General features: G+C 49.5%; 1 protein-coding gene and 1 long non-coding RNA gene across 5 annotated transcripts in view; one reads left to right on the top strand and one right to left on the bottom strand.

The window, feature by feature from the left end:
• ABAT (4-aminobutyrate aminotransferase) overlaps positions 1-22,365 on the top strand; it is an 85,577-nt gene that overhangs the window by 21,788 nt on the left and 41,424 nt on the right. The window contains exon 1 of one of the 3 annotated variants that reach the window (XM_025416555.3): positions 7,172-7,487. The exons of 1 other annotated variant lie outside the window; for it this stretch is intronic. The gene's annotated coding sequence lies outside the window, so the exon portion shown is untranslated. Of the gene's footprint in view, positions 1-7,171; positions 7,488-15,644; positions 15,837-22,365 lie in introns of those variants that run through there. One more of the 3 variants, XM_025416554.3, reaches the window with a different exon arrangement.
• LOC125755287 (uncharacterized) lies at positions 16,880-21,375 on the bottom strand. 2 transcript variants are annotated; one of them, XR_007411279.1, is made up of 3 exons: positions 21,065-21,375; positions 20,218-20,668; positions 16,880-19,421 (listed from the first exon to the last, which is right to left on the bottom strand). It is a non-coding gene; the product is annotated as an uncharacterized LOC125755287 (long non-coding RNA). The 2 variants fall into 2 exon arrangements; XR_007411278.1 differs by having other exon boundaries at positions 20,218-21,375.

Genomic DNA, 22,365 nt, shown 5'->3' with positions numbered 1-22,365 from the left:
CTGGACGGAAGGTGGGCAAACTGTCCACCAAGGGCCAGCTGACAAGTGCTCTGCGGGTTCGGTCCCCGCTTCTCTGCTCTGCCAGCCTCACCCTTCAAGGCAGCCACGGCCACCGCAAATGATCGAGTGTTCCAGAAGTGTCTATTTGCAAAATCAGGCAGCTGGCCGGCATTTGGAGACCCTGAGCCTAGAGTCTGAATCCTCTTCAGGGACCTTCTGTGAACCCCAGGCCTGCCAACACTGAGCTGAAGCCCGAGCTTCCCGTTCTCCCGTGGGCCGGGGTGAGCCGAGCAGCCCCGTTTCGTGTCCTGTTTTCGAGTCGACTGAACTCCTGCTGGCATTGACCCACTTAAACCTCGTAAGCATTTCCACCTGGGGATTGGAATCCAGTTTGACCTGGTTCCGTGCCAGAAAGTAATCTCCTTTTTAGAGCCCATTTGGAAGCCCGTCTCCTCTTTCCACACCTTCCGAAACCATACCGAATGTGGATCGATTTTGAAGTGCCTCTGGGCTCTGTGTTAATGCCATGTCAAATTATTCATTAGTTGTTTTCCTATAATTAAATGTCTAGACGCACTCGGCTGCCATGAACTGAGGTTGCACTTACCCCTCCTCTGCCTTCTTTCTGTATATTATTATTTGAGAAAGCCAAAGGGGCGTCTTTCCTCCAAACATTGGAATAAGCTAATAATACACGTCACAACGATGATTCAGAAAATGCAGAAAAGTAGACTGTCACCCCACAGATGAAAGATAAAAGTGTTGAACAGGAAATGCATTTCTTTCTTTTGAGCCTTGCTTCCCCATGTACTGGCTTATGGTTTTATTTTCTGCCTTGACAAAATTATAGCCAGACTGCATGTAAAATTTCCCAGTTCTTTCTCTCGCGTTGCTTCAAAAATCGTTTCCCTGCGTTTTTCTGCAGTTTCGGTAAATAAATGAGCTATCGTATCACAGCTTTTTTTTTTTTTTGGGCGATCCCTTACTGCTGGTTGCTTACATTATTTTCAGTTGTCCGCTCTCGTAAACTACACTGCTGTGACCATCTCTGAGTACAGACCTGTTCCTCTGTTTAGGATTACTTGCATTAGCTAAATTTCTGGAGGTGGAATTATTTGGGTTTAAAATATTTAGTATCTCTTGATTCCTTGTGGCTATATTTTCCAAAAAGGCTGCACCCAGGGACTCTCCAGCAGGATGTGTTTGGAGAGGCAGGGGTGATGTTCTGACACTCAGACCTGAGATCAGAAAGGCATTAACATAACTTTTGGTTGGTCTGTTGGTTTTTGCTCCCGGAGATCATTTCAAAGAGAGGAAATTGGCTCCACACCTAACACACAAAGCAGTTAAGAGAGGAGGCAGGCTGCGTAGTCCCATAGCGAAGGATGCCCATAGCGAAGGATGCTATTTCTGCATACTAGCCTTTGCCCACATTTCTTGGTAGAGCCTTCAGACCCTTTGGGTTAGGACTTTGCACATAGTAGGATATCAATAACGTTTTTTAAAAACAGGAGTGTCCTTTGGGCAAGTTTCTTTTCTTCCAAGCCCTCAGATCTCTTATCTGTAAGATGAGAATAGTAAGAATTCATTCAGCAGACACTGAGCATGCCTGTCATATGTGCCAGGCACTGTGCCATCTGCTGGGGATGCATTGCATCTCTGGGGAATGGCAAATGGCGAATGGCATGAAGGCACACTTTCAGGTGATACACAAATGAATATACACGTGCAAACGGTGGTGAGTGGGAAGAAACAATACTACTCTAACAAATTACAGTGGATACTTTTACTTCTATGCAGTTAAGAAAAAAGCTTCTTGGGATCCCTGGGTGGCTCAGCGGTTTAACGCCTGCCTTCGGCCCAGGGTGTGATCCTAGAAACCTAGAGTCCCACATCGGGCTCCCTGCATGGAGCCTGCTCCTCCCTCTGCCTGTGTCTGTGTGTGTGTGTGTGTGTGTGTGTGTGTGTGTGTATCTCATGAATAAATAAATAAAATCTTAAAAAAAAAAAAGAAAAGAAAAAAGCTTCTCTGAGATAACATAGGATGTTTGAAATCTGAGGTGCACATGGAAGTTGGCCAAGCAGGAGTGAGGGAAGCAGTCCAGGCAGCAAGAATAGCCCACGCAAAGGCCCTGAGGCCAGAGAGCTTTGTACTTTTCCAGGAATCGGAGGCAGTGGTTGCTTGGGCAGCATCTCAAAGGCCTCATGAAAGCCTGAGAACCAAAATTGAGCTGAGAAGTGACCAGCTGAAGGCGAGGAAGCAGGAAGGTGACTGTCCCAGCGGTCGATGACCATGGTGGTCTAAAGGAGGTGGTGGAGACGAGTCCTATTTCAGACACAGATCAGAGTTCCCTTTTAGGCTCCTTTCTCTGGTTTCATCCTCCAGCTGATGACCAGGTAGTTCTGGTCATGTTCAAGAAGTCAGCACTAAAGAGCAGTTGGCTTCTAAGCCAGTTTGTGAGAGGCAAGAGTGAAGACTGCATCTCTGAGACAGCAGCCACACCCTGGAACCAAAAAACTGGCTGGACTGAGCTCTGGTGCATCCCAGCCAGGAGTCGGGGATGCTGGCAGCACCAGAGCATATATCTCTCAGGCTTTGGCTAGAATCACCTCAGAATGAGTCACAAAGTGAGCACCACCATCCCCATCCCCAGCGAGACACAGCCAATTCTTGCATGTCACAGATCAGGTCAAATCTGGCCTGAATGGGAGGAGCAAGCGAGAGCCAGCTGGCTTTCCCACATGTGATCTCATGAAGGAATGGGAAGCCACCACTATGTCCGACAGGGAGCTGCTCGGAGTGTAGATGCTGGACTAGACAGGTCCCTCTAACTCACATCCCGTCAAGACTGGTGGGGGAATCCAATGTCTGCTTTATTATCGATTCTTAAGGTCCCAGGCTGGTACAAAGTTCAGAGTAAGTTGCATGCTTTTAGCTAATGCTTAAATGATCTTATGTATTGATTAATCAGATTGTTTAAAATTAAGTGCCACAAGTCAAATCCTCCTCTAAGGGGTTTAATTTTTACAGACCCACATGACTGGCCTGTTGTAATAGGATATTTGGCATCCATTGGTGGCTACATTTGGGGCCAGGTTTCTAGATGAACTTCAGTTCAAACTGCAGCTCCTTAGGCAGGTAATTAATTCTATGACCTTGGACATGTTACCTAAACTACCTGAGCTTCATGTTTCTCCTCTGTAGCTCATAAGAGCACCTGCTTCCCAGAGTCATGAGAATAAGTGGTGTCGATATATATGAAATAATTAGAACAGGGCAAGGCATATAGCAGGTGCTCAACAAGTGATGAGGATTGGATGCACAAGCTGCATTCTCCAGCAAGCCACCACGTGTGGCTCCTGAGCCTCTGAAGTGTAACTGGTCTGCACTGCCAGGTGCTGTAGGCATAACACACACACTAGATTTCAAAGATGTAGTATGATCAAAAATAGTAAAATCTCATTGATTAGTTTTCATATTGATTATCTGCTGAAATGATGATTTGGGGATATATCAAGTTGAATAGAACATACAACTAGCATTAATATCATCTGTTCCTCTTTTTTTTCTTCTGTAATATGGCCACTAGAAAATTTTAAATTCCGTCTGTGACTTGCATTTCTATTTATTTTTGACAGCACTGATCTAACGGCATGATTTAAGAAGCAGGAATAATTAAGAAATGGGAAAAGCATAGACTTTACAGAAGGATTTAGGGCTTGGGGCACCTGGGTGGCTTAGTCGGTTAAGCATCTGCCTTTGGCTCAGGTCATGATCTCAGGTCCTGGGATCGAGTCCCATGTCTGTTGGGTTCCCTGCTCAACGGGGAATCTGCTTTTCCCTCTCCTTCTCCCCCTCCTCCTGCTTATGCTTTTTCTCTCTCGCTCTCTCTCAAAAAGAAGGAAGAAAGATTTATGGGCTAATCAGGGTAGTACCATGCTCTGTATGCTACTAGGGAAGTCCCCTAACCTCCGTGTGCCTCGCCTTTCTCATCTGCAAAGTGGAAGCAAAAATCCCTACCACAAACAAGTTTTGAGTCTTGAGTGAAACCGTGTGTATGAAGTGCTGAGCTGCATCCTTGGCCCAGGACAGGTGCTCAGACACAAACAGAGGTTATAGCCTTTGTTACAGGTGCGGGGTGTGTTTAGCATCCCAAGGGGGCAAAGTAGATCCTGAGGATACCTTCATAACTACTTAGTGGTGCAGCAAGCCGACCATGGCATGCTGTTTTCACCCCCGTTGCCACATTTGACCTTCAGAATGACCCCGGGAGCAATAGCTCCTCGTGGAGCTGAAGGAACAGAGGCACAGGGGCCCTTTAGGGTCTGAGCAGGAAGCGGAAGCCAGGTGTTCTCCTGTCAACCTTGTGCTTTCTGGAAACTTGCAAAGTTTTCCAGGGACAGGTTTCAGTGTCGTTTCCCCTCCAGTTAGACAGCATCCCCAGGCATCCCCTGAACCAAAAAGAAGACCAGCACCTAATACAGTCCAGCAGTCTGCAGGGCAACCTCACCTGGTAGAGCCGGTGGGGTGCTGTGCATTATGGAGGCGATTTGAAAGGCAGGAAAGGCACCCCTGGGCCTCTTGCTCCCCAGCCTGGTGGAGAGTAGTGTTGTTGCTTGTGGCGGAGAAGAGGAAGCTCCCAAAGCCATGCGCCCTGGACACACTGGCACCCCCTTATGTCTCAAACCAACCAGGTACCCAAGAGTACAAGCTTCTGGGGCACAGCAGACATGCTGCATTGCAATGTGCTTTAAATTAATATGTTAGACACTTTCTCTCATCAGCACATAAAGCGCTACCTCATTCTTTTTTATCGGATGAATGTTATTCTGTGTTATGGATGCACCAAAATTTATTTAGCCAGTTCCCAGTGATGGACATTTAGGTTGCTTTCTGTTTATACCAATGAGGCAAATTCCTTCAAGTAGAATGATGCTTAGAAAAAGTGGTTGGGGCATTTAAAAGTTTGTGGATTTGATTAAGTGCTGTCCAAAGTATGCGTATAAATGGGTAGCCCCACCAACAAGGTATGAGGTGCCAGTTCCCCCACACCATCAACATGGCCAGATAGTTCACGTTGGGAAGTCCATGTGGAAAAAGCAGAGGGAGGGTGAGGTGGCAGCTGGGAGGCTGGGGCAGCTGTCCAACTAGGAAACTGGGTACTGAACCAAGACAAGAGCAAAAGAGGGGAGGGTGGAGGATAGAGCTACAGTGGTGCTGAATGAAGGTAATGGGACAGAGGAACCAAGCATGGGTCTCAGGTTTCCGACTTGAACAAATTGGATCTGTTCACTGAGATGCTGAACATAGGAAAGGGAACAAGTGTGTAAAGGGAAACAATGGTTTTAGCTGAGAACCTACGAGCTCAATATGCAGGACATCCTGTTGGTGGTGTCTGCAGGCCCAGGGAGGAAGATTTGGGGATGGTAAATCTGTGGAAATCATGAGTGTGCATGAGATCTTCTTGGAGTGCATGGATGGATGAGTGGGTGGGTGGATGGATGGACAGACAGGTGAGTAGGTGAGTGGATAGATAGACAGGTAGATGGGTAGACGGATAGATGGATGGACAAACAGTGGGTGGATGGATACGTGGATGGATAGACAGTAGATGGGTAGATGGATAAATGGACAGGCAGACAGGTGGGTGGGTAGATGGATGAGTGAGGGGTAGATGGGTAGATGGATAGATGGATGGACAAACAGGTAGGTGAGTGGATGGGTAGATGGACCAACAGGTGGGTGAGTGGATAGAAGAAAAGATGGATGAGTGGGTGGGTAGATGGATGGAAGGATAGATGGGCAGAGGCAATGACAGACAGAAATCTAGATTTTATTCTGTTTGGATTAAACCATATGAAATTGCTGTCTTTATTGTTCACAAATGACAAAATACTTAACTTGATGCAGGCTAAAGTATGTGAGGGGGAAAGGTACATCATGCCGTCTGCAATTTACTTTAAAATACATCAGAAGTAGAGAGGATTAATGGATGGATAGCAGGGTAGATATGTGATAAAGCGAGCGTGGTACCATGGCATCATCAGAAGCTGGGGGTGGAGGCGGCATACAGGTATTCACTGTCAAATTCAACTTTTCTTTATGTTGGAAATTTCCGCAGTAAATTCATGGAAAATGATTTTCAGTGGTCAAATGTTGGCAATTTCATGTGGTTTCACTTAATATGTATTCCTCATTTGGCCAAGAGAGCTTTCTGGGTTCCCATCTGTGGCATCAACAGATCTGCCTCACAGTCTCTTTGGTCTTATTCTTCCCGGAGTTGGGGGCTGGGGGTCGGCGTTCCTCCCTCCTGGAGTTAATGTTGAATTGCCCTAATGAGCTGATTACTGCGCCAAGTTCGTTGGTATCTGGCTTGTAATAATTATAGATTTCCTCTGCGATTTGATCCCATTGGTTGCCACAGCAACAGCGTAATAGCTCAACTGAAGTACTGTCACGGTGATTTAGAACCAACATGTCTCTTGCAGCCTCCAGTCTGGGTGCCCCCACCCCCTTGCTGTCGTCATGGCAACTGATGAGCAGCACATGACCAAAAGCTCTGTGTCTCCCTCCCTCTCCCCTCCCCATATTGCAACCATTCCCCGATTCCTCTCCTGGACCCCTTGTGGACAGGCATTGACCCCAGCTTGGCTATACTGGGGGGCTAGAGTAATCGATGCCCCAAACCTTCCACGGAGAGTGGGGGGTTAGGTGGATTGTCAGAGCCAGAGCCACCCCTCTGGCCCCCAGGGGTCTTGGAGATGACTTGGTGCCCCTCAGAGCCCCTTCAGGTCTGGGGCCATGCCATAGGCAGGATCTGCTGCATCGCCCCCATAGGAGGGCTGGGGGGGGTGGTCATTTAGAAATCCAAAGCCGTGGATCACTGCTTCATACTCCAGGGGTCCGGAGCCTATGAGAGAACAATCTAGGAAGAGGCTCCTGGAAGAAGGGGGGGTGGACGGGCAGAGAGCCTATTTAGAAGGTCCTGGGTCAGGTGCCTCATTCTTCCGGTTTGAACTGAGCTGTACTTAAAACATCTTTTTTAAAAATCCATGTTCTATTTTTCTCTGTGTGTTTATCTCTCTTTTTTTTTTTTTCAGTCTCTGTCTGTCTTTGTTTCTGTGTGGATCTTTTCCTTTCTGTTTCTGCCTGAAACCTCTTTGTGAAGCCACCTCTCAGCCTCTCACTCTCTTCCCTCCTCCTCCTTCACCCCCTCTCCATCCCCCTGCCTCTAGCATTTGCTGGGAACCAGCTGAGAGCATCCTTTGCCCAAATCTGCTTTGCTTCTGAGGCTCCTTTCCTCCCCCGGTACCTGAGCCCATGTTTCAGGGACTGCCTGGAAGTCCGGAGCATCCTCCTGAGGGGGAGCTGGTACCTGGAGGCACCTCTTAGGATGAACCCAGCCTTTCTCATCCCTGGGACTCTGCATAATGGCATAGAGCAGGCGGGAGCTGGGCTTGCTGCAGGACCCTGACTACCCGGCACTGTGAGTGCAGACGTGTGTGCATGCGTGCGCGCACGTGCGTGTGTGTGTGTGTGAGATATGCATTTGTGCATATCTACTGGTATGTGGAGGTATGTGTCAATGTGTGTCAGTGGCTCTTATCTGTGGTGCTGGGTATGCGAGTGTGTGTGTGCATGTGTGTACCCATGGTCATGTGTGCAAGTGTGCCTGTGTATGGCTTTTGGTCTAAAGGACACACAACTGTACATGACAGATTTTTCAAGGATGCTCAGTGGAAGGAACACAGTGGGATGAACCCCTTTAAAGTGGGAACAAAATTAACAAAAAGTGGTATTAAAATGACAGATAAGCAAGTCGCTTTTGCCAGCCGGCTTGCAAAAGCACTTCTACACGTGTCCGCCTTCTGTCCCCAGGAAATGAAGTAAGGGTCACCTTGAAAAGCTCTTTTTGCTCAAGAGCTAAAATAGATCCTTTCCATCCTGAGGGCTAAAACAGCACACACACACATGCACCTGTGTCTTTGAAACTCGGGAACGGGAGGCTCAGGGGATCGCCAGCAGGGGTATTCTGCTTCGCCCGCCAGGAGAGCGGAGTTTGCAGGGAGACCCTCTTGCCTGACAGCCAGGATGGCCTGTACCATGCACCACGAGCAGGTAGGAGAAACCTTTGATGGCGACTCCCCTCACATCTCACACTTCTGTGGTCAATTAGAAGTTCATTGTGAGTTTTTCTCACTGCGGCAGCCCGTGCCCCAAGGGGCGGCAAGAAGGAAGCAGGCTCAGAAAGCAAAATTTCACTTGTAGGGCAGGACATGGCAATCCGGGTGACTTGCCGTTTTGTAGTTAGTCTGTGAGAGCTGGCAGCTGCGCCACCCCGGGAAGGGATTCCTTCATGCTCTGCCTGACCCTGAATCCCGGGGGGGACTTGGCAGCTGGCTGCTCGGAGTGAATGCTAACATCTCGGGGAGAGGATGGGTCCGGAGGTGGACACAGCCTCAGGAAGGCTGCAGGCCAGCGAGGGACAGACTCCAGTCACCTGGTGCCACACCCTCACCCTCAGAGGACTGCTACCACTTGAACCTCCTTGAGGCCAGCACTCTTGTGGCCTCCATCTGCCATGGCCTCATCTCCTCAGTCCATCTGCCAAAGCCCTCATCACCTCCTCCGTCCTTGCCTCCAGGAAATCTTTAACTTCCACCCGAGTAGAGCTGCCCCCAAATACCTTGTACCTCCAGCAGCACGTACCCTGCAGACCTTTCTCCACGTGCCCATGAGCTGCAGTTTGTTTCACAAGGACTTTAAGAAAAATATCAATGAGGATGAAATACATACAGAGCAACTGGCCTGGACGCTTAAAAAATCCATGTCATAAAAGGCATAACGGCTGAGACATGGTTCCCAGTTAAAGGAGACCAAGAGCCATGTGAGCAGACGCAGAGAGCCGTCCTGCAGTGGCGCCTGGAACACAAAGGACATTTCAGGTTCAAGTGGGCGAACTTGAACGTGGGCTGTTAGATAATAACATTGTGTCAGTGACAAATCACCTGAGCTTGAAATACTTGTGTCTCAGATCACTTGTGCTGAGAGCACATGGAATGCTCTTGTTCTGTTTTGTTTTTTGTTTGGTTAACAGAACGATAATAGTAACTACTTTAGGGGATTGTTTGGAAAATTGAAGGTGCTATATCATATGTAAAGAGCTTAGCATGGGTCCCAAAGTAGGCGATTGGTAAATGTAGTTGCTGTTGCTGGTTACTCTTTTTTTTTTTTTTTTTTTAAGATTTTATTTATTTGAGAGAGTGAGAGAGAGCATAAGCGGGGCATCAGGGCAGAGGGAGAGGGAGAAGCAGGAGAAGCAGGCTTCTGGTTGAGTGGGGAACCCAATGAGGGGCTCCATCCCAGGACCCTGAGATCATGACCTGAGCCAAAGGCAGATGCTTAACCAACTGAGCCACCCAGGAGCTCCTGGTTACTCTTGTTAGCATTTTCCAGGCACCCTGTGATTGGATGCAAGTGAAAGGTCTTTCTCATCTGCACCCAGGACCAGCTTCCCTGGCTTGTGACCCATATGGTCACACAGGGCCCATGCTCATGGAACCCCATTCACACTTGGTTTAGTACTCTACTGTCACTGTCTTCAAATTCTTAATCATTCTTGACAAGGGACTTCGAATATTCATTTTTGCACTGGGTCCCACAATCACCCAGCCAGTTCCCTCTGCACAGCCATCGGGAGCAGCTCTTAGACTAAACTCCCTGTCACCTCATCACAGCTCAGAGAGTCCCAACCAGGCTCGTACATTGCTCCACTCCAACCCCAACACAGTGCGTCAGCCTGCAGCATCCAGCACAGCGGCCGCTCCCCATGTGTGACAGTCAAGCACCCTGAGATGAGGCTAATCCAAATAGAGATGTGTTGTGGGTATAAAATTTATACTGAATTTTAAAGACATCATACAGGGAAAAAAAAGGAATATAAAATATCTTAGTAATAATTATATTGATTACATATTGAGATGATTTTTAGATACATCGAATTAAATAAGATATATTAATTTGACCCGTTTTTATTTTTATTTTTAAATTTTTTTATTTTTAAGTAATCTCTACCCAATGTGGGGCCCAAACCCGAGTGGCATGCTCTACCGACTGAGCCAGCCAGGTGCCCCTGTTTTAGCTTTTTTGGCATGGTCACTAGAAAGTGTAAAACGACTTAGGTAGGTCGCATTTGAGGCTCGCATTATATTTCTGTTGGACAGCGTTGCCTTCAACCAGATTACCTACTAGTCCATCATGACCTGAAACCAAACCAGGCCAGCAAATGAGAGCCCAGTGGATCAACTTCCAAGGGCATTTTTTTTTTTTTAGATTTTATTTATTTATTCATGGGAGACACAGAGAGAGAGAGAGAGAGAGAGAGAGAGGGAGGCAGAGACACAGGCAGAGGGAGAAGCAGGCTCCATACAGGGAGTCCGATGTGGGACTCGATCCCGGGTCTCCAGGATCATGCCTTGGGCTGAAGGCAGGTGCTAAACCGCTAAGCTACCCAAGGATCCCCCCAAGGGCTTTTTTTTTTTTAAACCAAACTCCAGCCCTGGTGCTCCAGCTTAGACCCACATCTCCCCGCCAAAATCCACCAGGCACCTCTCTCTAGTAGGGTCATCGCTGCTGGCCAGCCTTTTGTAACTCTTGGCTTTCTTCCTGAAATGCCCCAACATACTGATTTTTAGACCCAAAGAGTTTGTCGAGTGGCCTAAATATATTTGCAAGACAGAATGGTGGGCAGAAAGAACCCTGGACGTGGAATCAGAAGAAATAACTCAAGAATTAAAATCCCAGACCACCCCTTCTTTGTCCGGTGAACCTGGGCCCTGTATTTAACTTCTCTGTGCAGGGAAGCAGAACAGCACTGGCTACAGAGTCTCGCAGACCTGGGTTTGAAGCCTGGCTCTGTGGTGTACGAGCTGTGTGACACAAGACAGGCCCCTGTCCCTTAAACACACAAGTTCTCCGACCTTCCGGAATCCACAGCAGAGGGCTGGCACCAGCCTCTCACATTTTGTTTATTTGTTTTGTGTTTCTTTCCCCACCTTGATGGTTTCACTCCTCAGGGTGACCAAGAAAGAACGGAGATGGAGTGTTTGTAAATTCTCTCATGGCTCTTTGGTGTTGTGGGCCAGGTGTTGACAGGCTTGAAAAGCTGCCTGAGAGCCAACTGGGGAGGGGGGCGGTCCTCAGTTCTGAGCAGGTGGATGGATCCCCAGTCATCTTGGTCCCCCTGCCTGTCCCCTTGCCATGGTGACCACCGGACACAGGCTGTCTCAGTGGGACCCCACAGTCGGAGTATTCCACTCCATGGAGTGCAGCACGTTTGGTGAGGCTTCTCCGTGTGACATGGTGCTAGGTGCTGGGGCTGCTGAGCCGAAATCAGTCACCTACTAGCAAGTGACACTGATGATCCCCCATCACAATATGAAATTATCTTATTTATGGTCTGCTCCTTCCATTGGAACAGAATGCAGAGACGCTGCTGTCTGGTTCAGCACCCCTGCCTGGGTCCTTAGGGTTTCAGCGTTGTGTCTTCAGGCGGCAGGTGATCAGGAAATGCCTGACAATGAATCCATGAATGGATGAACGAGTGAGTGAATAAATGAATTTCCCTGGCTAAAGGGAGAGACAGAGATGGTCTCTGTCTGTCGACATTATAGGTGAACCGGAAAAGAATATGTAATATCAGTTTATAGATGACATACGCATGACAAACATTAGCAGTTGTTGAAACAAGGCAGTGGCTACAGCCAGGCTGACCCTGAGTATTTGAAAGTCTTCATTAAAAAATAAACTTAGGTTGCTGGAGAGATGCAGATGAGTGGCATGTAACCCTGAATTGGTGAATCAGGAAGGCTTCCTGGTATAGGGAGCCAGAGGTGCACTATGAAAAATTACACAAGGGTAAAGGAAATATAAACAGGAGGCAGAGGCAGGGTGGGGATACAGGAAGGACACTTCAACAGACATTAGTGCCTGGGTGATAGATGACCTGGAGGCAGGGAAAAGCAGAATGTGAGCAAGTCAGTGTCACGGGGCAGGGAGGAGCACCTGTGCACCCAGCCAAGCAGCTGGGCTTTACTCCGGGGATAGTGGGGACCAGGGAGTATTCAAGTAAGAGAGTGGCTGGGAAGCCGTGTTATGTAAGACAGTAAAATGGTTTCATTCAAGCCTTCAACCTGTTTCCCCAACACTTCTCATTTCCCCTGGAGGATGACCAGAGTTTTTGTACGTCTCACTCAAGGAGTAGCATTGTAGGGATTTGCATTTTTTTTACTTAGCAAGTTTGTTTTCCCCTAAAGGTATCAAAAAGTCATAAAACAGGGGTGCCTGGGTGGTTCCTGTGGATGGAGCGCCCAACGACTCTTGATTTCAGCTCAGATCGTGACCTCAGGGTCATGAGATCGAGTACCGCATCAGGCTCTGCGCTCTGCACTCAGCTCAGGTCTGCTTGAGATTCTCTCTCTCCCTCTGTCCCTCTCCCCAACTCTCATTATTTCTCTCTCTCTTTCTCAAACAAATAAGTCTTAAAAAAAAAAAAAGTCATAAAACAGGAGCATTTCTCTCAAAAGGAAGGAAGGAAATATTTGGACACCTGGGCGGGTTTCCCTACCACGGAAGGTGCCAACCCAGGATGAATTCCATCACAATTTTCTTCACTCCGGATGTTTGTCTCTATGTGGACAAAACATAGGGAACACAGTTGTGTTTGTTTTTGGACAAAAGTGACGCTTGTCTGGCCTCAAAAGTTGATAACCCTTCTTCCCCAGGCTTATATCTTTGCACTCTCTTTGGTGCCGTACTTTGTCTTCCAGGTGCCCCACTCCTTTTGCTAAATAAGCTAAACAAGGCACTGTCAGCTATGTGGTTCACGGCTCCCACCATCTGCCCTCTGGCATCCTGTGGGAAGACTCCGAGCACTCCCTAAGTGAACAGATTACATTTTCTGTCTCAGAAAAACAAGCTACCAGATGGGGAGGTAGGGCTGGGCCTGAGGACTCCTGAAGTCGACACACAAGGGCCATCCGAAAGGCCTGCCTGTTTGGCCAGGGTCATGTGATTGACAGCCACTGTGGTGCACCAAAAGCACGGGGTGAGCCTGCCTGTGTGTGACTGGAATAGTTTTTACAGAAGGTGATGAATCGGGGTGCTATTTCATGACTACATCCTTGGACCTGCCCTCCCTCCACTGGCTCACCCATGGCAAAATGCTTAAAGAGTTAGCCAGAAAAATTAGGAAACAAGAAAGGGTAGACAAACTCTTTTTCACAGATTAAAGTTTCAGATACTCTGCACTACTTCTCCATTACCTAGAGCTGTCCTAAATACTAAGGACTCTAAAGATGGCAGTTCTTCCACCGAAAAGACCTTCCATTCCATTGGGTTCCTCGTAGAACTGGGGCTTCTGCACCCTGGAAGGGACGGCAGGGACAAGTGTTGGGGCACAGGGGAAAGTCCAAGTGTGGCTTGAGGTTGGAATTGTCAGTGAGGGCAATTGTAGGTCCCTACTGATGAACATGTGGCCAAAAGATGAGAATCTTTTTTTTTTTTAAGATTTTATTTATTTATTCATGAGAATACACAGAGAGGAGAGAGAGAGGCAGAGACACAGGCAGAGGGAGAAGCAGGCTCCATGCAGGGAGCCCGACGTGGGATTCGATCCAGGGTCTCCAGGATCAGGCCCTGGGCTGTAGGCGGCGCCAAACCGCTGAGCCACCAGGGCTGCTGCCCCAAAAGATGAGAATCTTTGGGAAGACTGCAGACACTGATAACTGTTGGTTTGAAATTCTTCGTTCTTGTTAAAAAAAAAAAAAAAAAGATGCATCGACCTGAGTTGTCTGATGAGATTTCTAGGTAAGGACTGAAGCCTCCACCCTGGGAATAGGGCCAGGTCTCGGCCTTCAAGCTGACCCAGCCCTGGGTCTAGCCCAGCTCTGTTGTCTTCAGCTGTGTGACCTTGCACAAGTGGCAAAACCCCTCTGAGCCCCTCTCCCACCAGAGAAAATGGGAAAAGCACCATTTACCTTTCACGAGAACAGGCAGTGTGTTGAGCCTTGACACGGCAGGCATCTGTCCATTGAATTGTAGCAGATCCCTGGGTGCACACGGAAATGAACAATCCTTTAAATTACTGAAAAGGGAAGACTTTTCCAAGGGTCGGTAGGAACACAGGTACGCCTCATAACTCGAGTGAGCAACAGTATTTCCAAGTCACTGGCCCTGCAGAACTTGGAGGGAAGAAATTGGCTCCTTTTGTTATCAGCTGTGGTATTTGTACCCTTGGCAGGTCCTGGAGTCCTTAAAATGAAATATTTTCCCTGAATAGGAAATGTATCTCCTCCAATCACCCGACCTTATTTGTTTGCTGCTGTTGGCTTTCCCACGGGAACACAAGTTCCCTGAGAACAAAGTGGGACATGTCCTCATTCAGCGTGGCATCTTGGGGGCCCTGCCTCGGTGCTCCAAATGCACTTGTGGAACTGAACAGATTTTAAAGGCCAGAACTCCCTTCTGCGGCTTCGACCTGGGGTAGCTTCTTCCCCGTTGGCACAAGCATCCTTTCCAAACAGATTCTGTTCCTTCCATCCTTCCCCCTTGTAGGGCGAGAAATACAAAACTGACTTAACTGTTTGCAGATGCTTCTTTCCAAATACTTGCTACCCCCAGAACAAAGGCTCTCTGTCTTTCCCTCTTGGAGGGCTTGGATTTGACGCCTTGTCTGTTCTCTTTCCCCTTGACCCTATTCACAGGCTGGGGGCCACCTGCCTTCCAGCTTCAAAGCACTCAGCCTCCCCCGCTTATGATTTAAGTTCGCCTCATTCTTCCCGATGGAAGCTGGTGGGCAGGGCAGGTGGGCGAGCTCCAAGACAGAAGCATGAGGATGGAAGAGGTTGGGACAGACCAGCTTCTCTGTCGTGGAACTTGGAAGGTCAGGCTCGTAGCAGGGAGCAAACAGCCCTTCCCAGCACTTCAGGCCATGGAGCACCTTCCCTGCCAGGCAGAGGGTTCTTTGGAAACTGAGGAAATAGTGTGCCGTGTCTTCTATGTCCTGTGTGCCTCCTTCAGGGGGGCCCTGACCAGATCGAGTGCCTCAGGACCTCTCGGGTAGCTTCCATTCTTCCCATTTCACAGATGGGGAACCTGAGGCCCTAGTGAGTTGCACAACCAGTCCAGAGTCATCAAGCTCGTATATGGCACATCTGGACTCCATTTCTGGCTTGCGTGACTTTCTCAACTGCACCTCTGCCTTTGGTAGGAGCCGACACTTGCCCCTGCCCAAGAATAGTATCGCCCTCCCCTTGTACGAGTCACCAATGATTGTATGATGCCGCAAGAGGCAGGGCATAGGACACCATGCTCGCGGGGAGGGAGGGCTGGGGCCCATGCTGCGGAGACAGCCAGGGGAGGCTGCCGGCGCTGGCAAGGGAGGAGGGAAGCCAGCTCTGAGATAAAGCCTTCTGTCCCAGCGCCATCCATCACAGCCCCATGAATGAGGCCCTGTTAGCCATCTGCACAGGCCCAGGGCTCCCGCTTTGTTGGTTGCCATGGTGACCCTTGGCCCTGACAACAGAGGCGCACTTGGCTGTGTGTGTCATTGTGTCCCATTGAGTCTGCAGAAAAGCCGACAGACAGCCAGGGCTGCAGACAGGAAAGGAACGTCCCATGCCTCGGCCAGCGCTGTTGTCTCGGCCCCGAGAGAAGATAGGAGAATGAGAGACAGAGCATCTTTTGGGGCCCCAAAGAGGCCTGGGGTCCATTGCTAGCCAATGATGCAGGCAGAGAGTTCGTGTTCGCCGGGCCTGCTAGGCAGCGTAGCAGAAAGGTGAGTCAGACACCATCTTCAGGACATTTATGGAGTGGTTGCTATTTATTCCGGGAGTGTTTGCAGCTAGGCACTGCCCTGGGGCTGAGGATACAGCAAGGACCCACGTCTCACGTCTCAGTTCAGTTCACACTTCGCTAGCCTATGAGTTAGGTTCAAGTGGTATTATCCCCGTTTTACAGATGAGGAAAATGGGACACAGAGAGGTTGCTTAACAAGCCCAAGGTCACACAGCCAGCAGAGGAGCCTGGTTTCACATTCAGCACTCTGCACACTACTTCTCCAGACAGCCACCACGGGCTTCTTTCTTCCTGGATTTTTGAGACATTTAACTCCTAAAGTCAGAACCCTCCATTTGGGGATCCCTGGGTGGCTGAGCGGTTTAGCACCTGCCTTTGGCCCAGGGCGCGATCCTGGAGTCCCAGGATCGAGTCCCACGTCGGGCTTCTGGTATGGAGCCTGCTTCTCCCTCCTCCTGTGTCTCTGCCTCTGTGTGTATGTGTGTATGTGTGTATGTGTGTGTGTGTGTGTGTGTGTGTGTGTGTGTCTATCATAAATAAATCAATCTTTAAAAAAAAAAAAAGAACCCTCCATTTCCAGGGATGTGGGGACCACACAGACCCAGGTCAAGTGCAAGGTGCACCATACACCTCTTAGGGCAGTAAGTCTCAGCCTCCCTTGGGAGCTTCACCAGTGCCCGTGTCACACTCGTGAGACTGTGGTCTAATGCTGGGTGAAGCCCATCATTGTTGTTAATGCTCCTGGAGATTCTCATGGGCAGCCGAGGGTAAGAACCACTGGCTTTGAGCTCAGGTACCCTGAGCCTGCCATCCTGCAGATGGCTGAAATTACAAATAGAAGGTACATTGCATATAGTAAGTGAGCTGTTGATGTATTTTATTCTTTCTCCAGAGCATTTTTTTTCTTTTTTTCTTTTTGCCCTTTCCCTGAATTCTCCTTACCCCATTGATTTAAACACTACCCCGGCCTCTCCTCATCCCATCCCACCCTCCAAATGTACGAGACAGATAAGAGGAAGCAGAGAGAGCTAATTAGCATTTTAATTAAAGAAAGGGGGACAGGGAGAGGTGGGTGGGCCTGGAGGGCTCACTGTCTGGTTAGACCAGGGTTTGCAACATGTTCTGACTGAGACACACAGTAAGAAACAGCATTTCTTGCAGGTGCCCTGCATGCCTCAAACAAAAATCACCATTGCCCGCCATGCACTTGAGTGGTTCCTATTCTCTCCAGTTTATGGGTTAATTTAAATTTCCCTTTCAGTTCTGATCATGTGTGATGCTCACCTGCCTTTGACACCTAGCTGATCTCTATCTCTAGATGTTCAGATTGCACAGGGCGCGGGGGGGCAGAGCAGGGACATAGATGCTCAGATGCTCACACTGCCTCTGGGGCAGGAGCAGGGGGTCAGGAGCAATGCAGTGGGGCTTTGGGCATGCCTGCCAGGTGGTCCTCAGGGGCATGGAGACTATGCGATCCAACATGTGGGGAAACTGAGCCAAGAGAAGCACGTGTCTTCCTGACCCAAGGGAGGGCTGTGGTGGACAGTCATGTACACAACAACTTCAGACTTGGGCAGAGGGGAATATTATTGTTAAGTTGTTGTTTCAATACAAATCTGAGACCTGCTCACTAATCTTCATATGAGTCCTCCAATGGGTCATCTTTTTTTTTTTTTTTAAGATTTTATTTATTTATTCATGAGAAACAGAGAGAGAGAGAGGTAGAGACACAGGCAGAGGAAGAAGCACGCCCAATGCAGGGAGCCCGATATAGGACTCGATTCTGGGTCTCCAGGATCATGCCCTGGGCTGAAGGCGGCGCTAAACCACTGAGCCACCCAGGCTGCCCAGGTCTTCTTAAAAGGCAGGTGTTGCTGTCTCCGTTTCACAGCTCAGACATGTGTTGAGTTCACTCACTGCATAAATTGACCTGGGAACGGCGCTGAGGTCTGGGTCCCGTGGAGAATAAGAAAAGCTTGATCCCGTCTCTCTTGGGGTTTGTATTTTTCTAAGTGTGATTGGAGTGTTTCAGGCAGGAAAGTGATGTGAGATGAATTATCCTTAAAGAGGTTGAGGACCAAGTAGAAACTGATGGAAAGCAAACAAGTGAGGAAGCCAAGAAAGCACCGAGGGTGCAGGTGAGACGATGCAGCCGTGGCCCCTAGCAGGACCCTTGGGCACCAAGCTCCCTGCCGTCACCGTCAGACGAAAGGGAGCCTTCCCTTGGGACCTCCTTTCATCTGAGAGGCCCCAGAGCCAGTCCCCAGGGAGAGTCTGCCTTTTCTTGGGCCCCTTTCCTCCGTGACCCCAGAAACCTCCACGGACCTCAGACCACCGAGCTCTAGAACCAAGCACTGCATCATCGGGCAGAGAATACAAAAGGAAGGGACAAACCAGGGACAGAGGAAACTCAAGTGCCTGACGCGCCTACGATCCCTCAGGCTGTATACATCACTTGTGCCCAATTCCCAGCACCACCAGTAAGAGAGGCACCGCTCCCCCGCATCCCCTAAATGAAGACACTGAGGCTCAGAGTGCTTTCGAAAGTTTTGCTCTGTCAGTTACATAAGACAGTAGAGCTTTATAGCTGGAGCCCAGGCTCCGGGCACAGCACACGTGTGTGGAGTGCCTGTCACAGCACACACGACAGACATCATTCATCTATCACAGCTCTGTTTCTTCTCTGCCTGGGTCACCGTTCATCACCAGCACCTACACACAGCGCCGGGCATATCACGGGGTGCGGCGATATCTGCTTGGCAAATGACCCAAGCAAGCAGGGTCAACGGCAAGCTGTAGTAGGCAGGAACTCAAAGGCAGGCCTGCATGACCTCAGTGTGTCCTTATTCCACACCCTTGTCTTGTCGTCTCCCATCTGTAAAAGGGGAGGGCCAGTCCCATAATTCTCGCGTTTCCTTTTATTTTTTATCCTGGTCAATTCACGTAACAGGATTAACCCATTAACCGTTGTAAGTGAACACCTCAGAGCCTTTTGGCACATTCACAGTGAGGCAGACATCGCCACCAGCTCCAGAACTTTCTCATTATCCACATCAGAAACCCCGTACCCACTAGACAGTCCTCGCCACTGTCCCCTCCCCCCAGTTCTGGGAGCCACTAACCTGCTTTCCATGTCTTGGCATGTACCTGTTCTAGACATCCCATACAGATGGAATCAGCGTGTGGCCCTTTGTGTCTGGATTCTTGCACTGAGCATCCTGTTTTTGAGGTTCATCCACTTTGTAGCATCTGTCAGCACATCATTCCTTATTTTGGTGTGGAAGGGCTCCATGGTGTGGACAAACCCCAACTGGCTGCTGATGGCCACTCGGGTGGCTTCCACCCTTGACATTGTGAATGGCGCTGATACCACTGTGCGTGGGCATGCATTTGTTTGAGCTCCTATTTTCTATTCTTTGGGGGTGTACACGTAGGAAGGGAATTGCTAGTGGTGCCCAGGTGGCTCAGTCAATTGAGTGTCCGACTCTTGGTCTCAGCTCAGGTCTTGATCTCACAGGTATAAGTTCGAGCCCTGCACTGGGCTCCGCACTGGGCATGGAGACTACTTAAAAAAAAAAAAAAAAAAAAAAAAGGAGTGGAATTGCTGGGCCATGTGGTAACCTGTGTTTAACTTTCCAGGAACCTGGAAGTCTTACAGGCTGGGGATTTAGAAGGTGGTCTCTGGCTCCTTCCTCCCTCTCAACCCTCACCCCACTAGGTGCCCCCCAACATGCCTCAGGAACACCCCCCTTCAGTTCACAGTGACCCCAGCATCTCACTGACTGTGGCTTGTTCTGTGCACCCCTCCCCTTGTCCTGTCCTGGCTGACCAGGACCCTTCTGAATGAGACCGGAGCGCTGGGCTCCCCCCCACACACACAGAGGGTCTCCAGCCAACCCTGGGCCTCACCTTCCCTTCCACTCCTCGGTGATGTCCCAGACGCCCTCCCTGTGCACCCGACTCCTACCCATTCCACGTCTCATCACCCCTGAGCGCTTGCTCAAGCCTCGACCTCCTCTCTCCTCCATGGCTTCTGAAAATCTCACCTTTGAAGGTACAACGTGGTGACCCCACACTGGCATCGTAACCCCCACCAGAACAAATCTGCCTCTCTGCGTTCCCACTTGCACCTTTTTGTACCAGCAAAAGTCATGATCTCATCCCACCATGTACAGAATTACTTGTTGACAGTGAACTGGAAAATTTTTATGTACGCATCTCGCCAGGTTATTTTAAGGATTTATTGACATGAAGGGGAAAGTAGCCTAGTACATTAAATTCTCCCATGGTCTCCCCCTCCTTCCTCTGCCACTAAATTATGAGCCTCAGGAAGAGAGCGTTTTACCCATCTCAATACTTACATGATGCAGTGCCTTGCCTGTAACAGGCACCTAATTAATTTTTGTTGATTGAATTAGCGAGCTAGAGAAAGCGAGCGCATGACATCAGTTCTTCTGATTGTTGGAAACGTATTGTGCCGAGAATTCATGTCTGATAAAGATCAGGTTTTGTTATAAGGTCAATTTCAACTGCAGGCCACTGAAATGTCACCACCATATATTTCGCATTGTGACATTTGTAATTGAAAGTGTGCAGGTGCGACTCTCACTTCTGCAGAGCATTCAAATGTTAATATGAGCGTTCTCAGAGATTCTCGCATTTTCAAACACATGTTTAATGGAAATTAAATTGTGTGGAGTCTTAAGTGCTCCCGTTTGAGACAAATGGCTTTAAATGAGAGACAGCAGCCGCTTGTTCTGCATAGTCACTGTGCTGCTAAATTAACAGGCTTGCTTTGAGCTGGATATGCTGCTGGAATAGATTTAAAAAAAAAAAATCCATTGAGTTATCAAGGAAAGAGTATGGTTTCTCAGTTAATTTATGGTCACACTTTCCAGACCCGTGCTCTCCCCGATAACATTTTCTCTGGTGAAAAGCAACAAAATCTCCTCTCTGAACGAGACCATTTGTATTCATCAAGCCCCAGGATCTTATTGCGGCGAGGTGTTTTGTTATTCGCTGAATTAATCAATGTTGTAATGAGCAAAAGCAAGGGCTTTGGGGTCGGACAGTCCCGGGCATTCCTGTAACCAAGGCCAAATCATAACCCTTCTGAAATTCCATGGTCTCATCTCCAAAATGGGGGACACCCTCCCCGCTGGATGGTTGGGCACATTGAGGGGGATAAAGTGCCCTCCAGAATCATACCCAGCGCCCTGAGACGACAGTCACTTCCACCTGGACCGCATCCCAGATCAGCCACCACCGGGAAAGACTTCATCCTTAGCCACCCTGCCGGCTCAGGTCCACCTGCAGTGCTGAAGAGGAGAGCCACAGGCAGGCACTCCCAGGGCACCCCCAAAATGTGGAGCTCGGTCTGAGTCTCTAACCATGCTGTGAGCCAGACTCTATAAGCAAAAGAAATCCAGATACTCAAGCTTTAAAAAAAAAAAAAAGGTTGGGAGGAGGAAAAGACGGTGGAGGGAGCTTTCTTCTGGACCCGGCGGATGGGAACACTTCTCCCGCAGTCCTGATGTTTCCTTTCATTTGGAGGGACAGCTATGAGCCTGACACTCCTGGCCCTCCCCCCACCGCACCAGCTCCCCCCCAGGGATAGGGGGACTCAGCTTGGCCCCAGCAGGCCCAGCAATGCACAGTGCGCACGCGGCCAGGCAGGGCTGCAGGCTTGAGGTGGACCCAGGGAGCCTCTGCGTCCAGGACCCTCTACGTCCTCTCCCGCAGCTGCTTCTCGGCTGCACATTGTTCTGAAACACCCGGTTTGCATGCCGGCTCCTCTCATGGGGTAGAGGGGGCGCCCGGGTGGCTCAGTGGTTAAGCATCTGCCTTTGGCTCCGGTGGGTCGTGACCCCAGGGTCCTGGGATGGAGCCCCACATCAGGCTCCCTGCTCAGTGGGGGGTCAGCTCCTCCCTCCCACTTGTGCTCTCTCTTGCTACCCCCCCAAATAAATAAATAAAATCTTTAAAAAAAAAAAAAAGATGAAGCAGGGGGTGGACCCCACAACTCCCAAGGCTCTGGCCTATCCCCGTCCAGGCTGCGGCCAGTGGGGCACACAACACAGACACGGCTGCCAGGTATGCGCCCCTGTAGACAGAAGGGGGCCGTTTCTGAGAGCAGGGAGGCACGGTGTGCTGAACAGACACCCCAAAGTTACCTCCTGCACCCACTTCCCAGGAAGCACCTCAGTTGTCTCATCTGTGAAGAGTTGACACTGACAGAGCCACTCATCCCCTGGGGCTCTGGGGATGAAACAGGGTGGTGTCTGCAGCACAGCTAGGTGCTCAGGACATGGTTGTGCTTGGAGGGCAAGCACTGCCCCTGACCGATCCCTGTGCCCAGTGCCCACCAGAAGGGTAGAGGGGCGTGTAGTAGGTGAGCTGTGAATATTCACGGAATGAGTGAGTCTCCAGCCAGTGCCAACACCACCTCCTTTGTTCAGTCCTTGCTTCTAATATTGTCCCACGTCCCGTTAGCTCTGGGGGTACTGGGT

Source organism: Canis lupus, chromosome 6, assembly GCF_003254725.2.
Source record: "Canis lupus dingo isolate Sandy chromosome 6, ASM325472v2, whole genome shotgun sequence".
Taxonomy (NCBI): Eukaryota; Metazoa; Chordata; class Mammalia; order Carnivora; family Canidae; genus Canis; species Canis lupus.
This window is presented reverse-complemented; position numbering and strand designations above follow the sequence as displayed.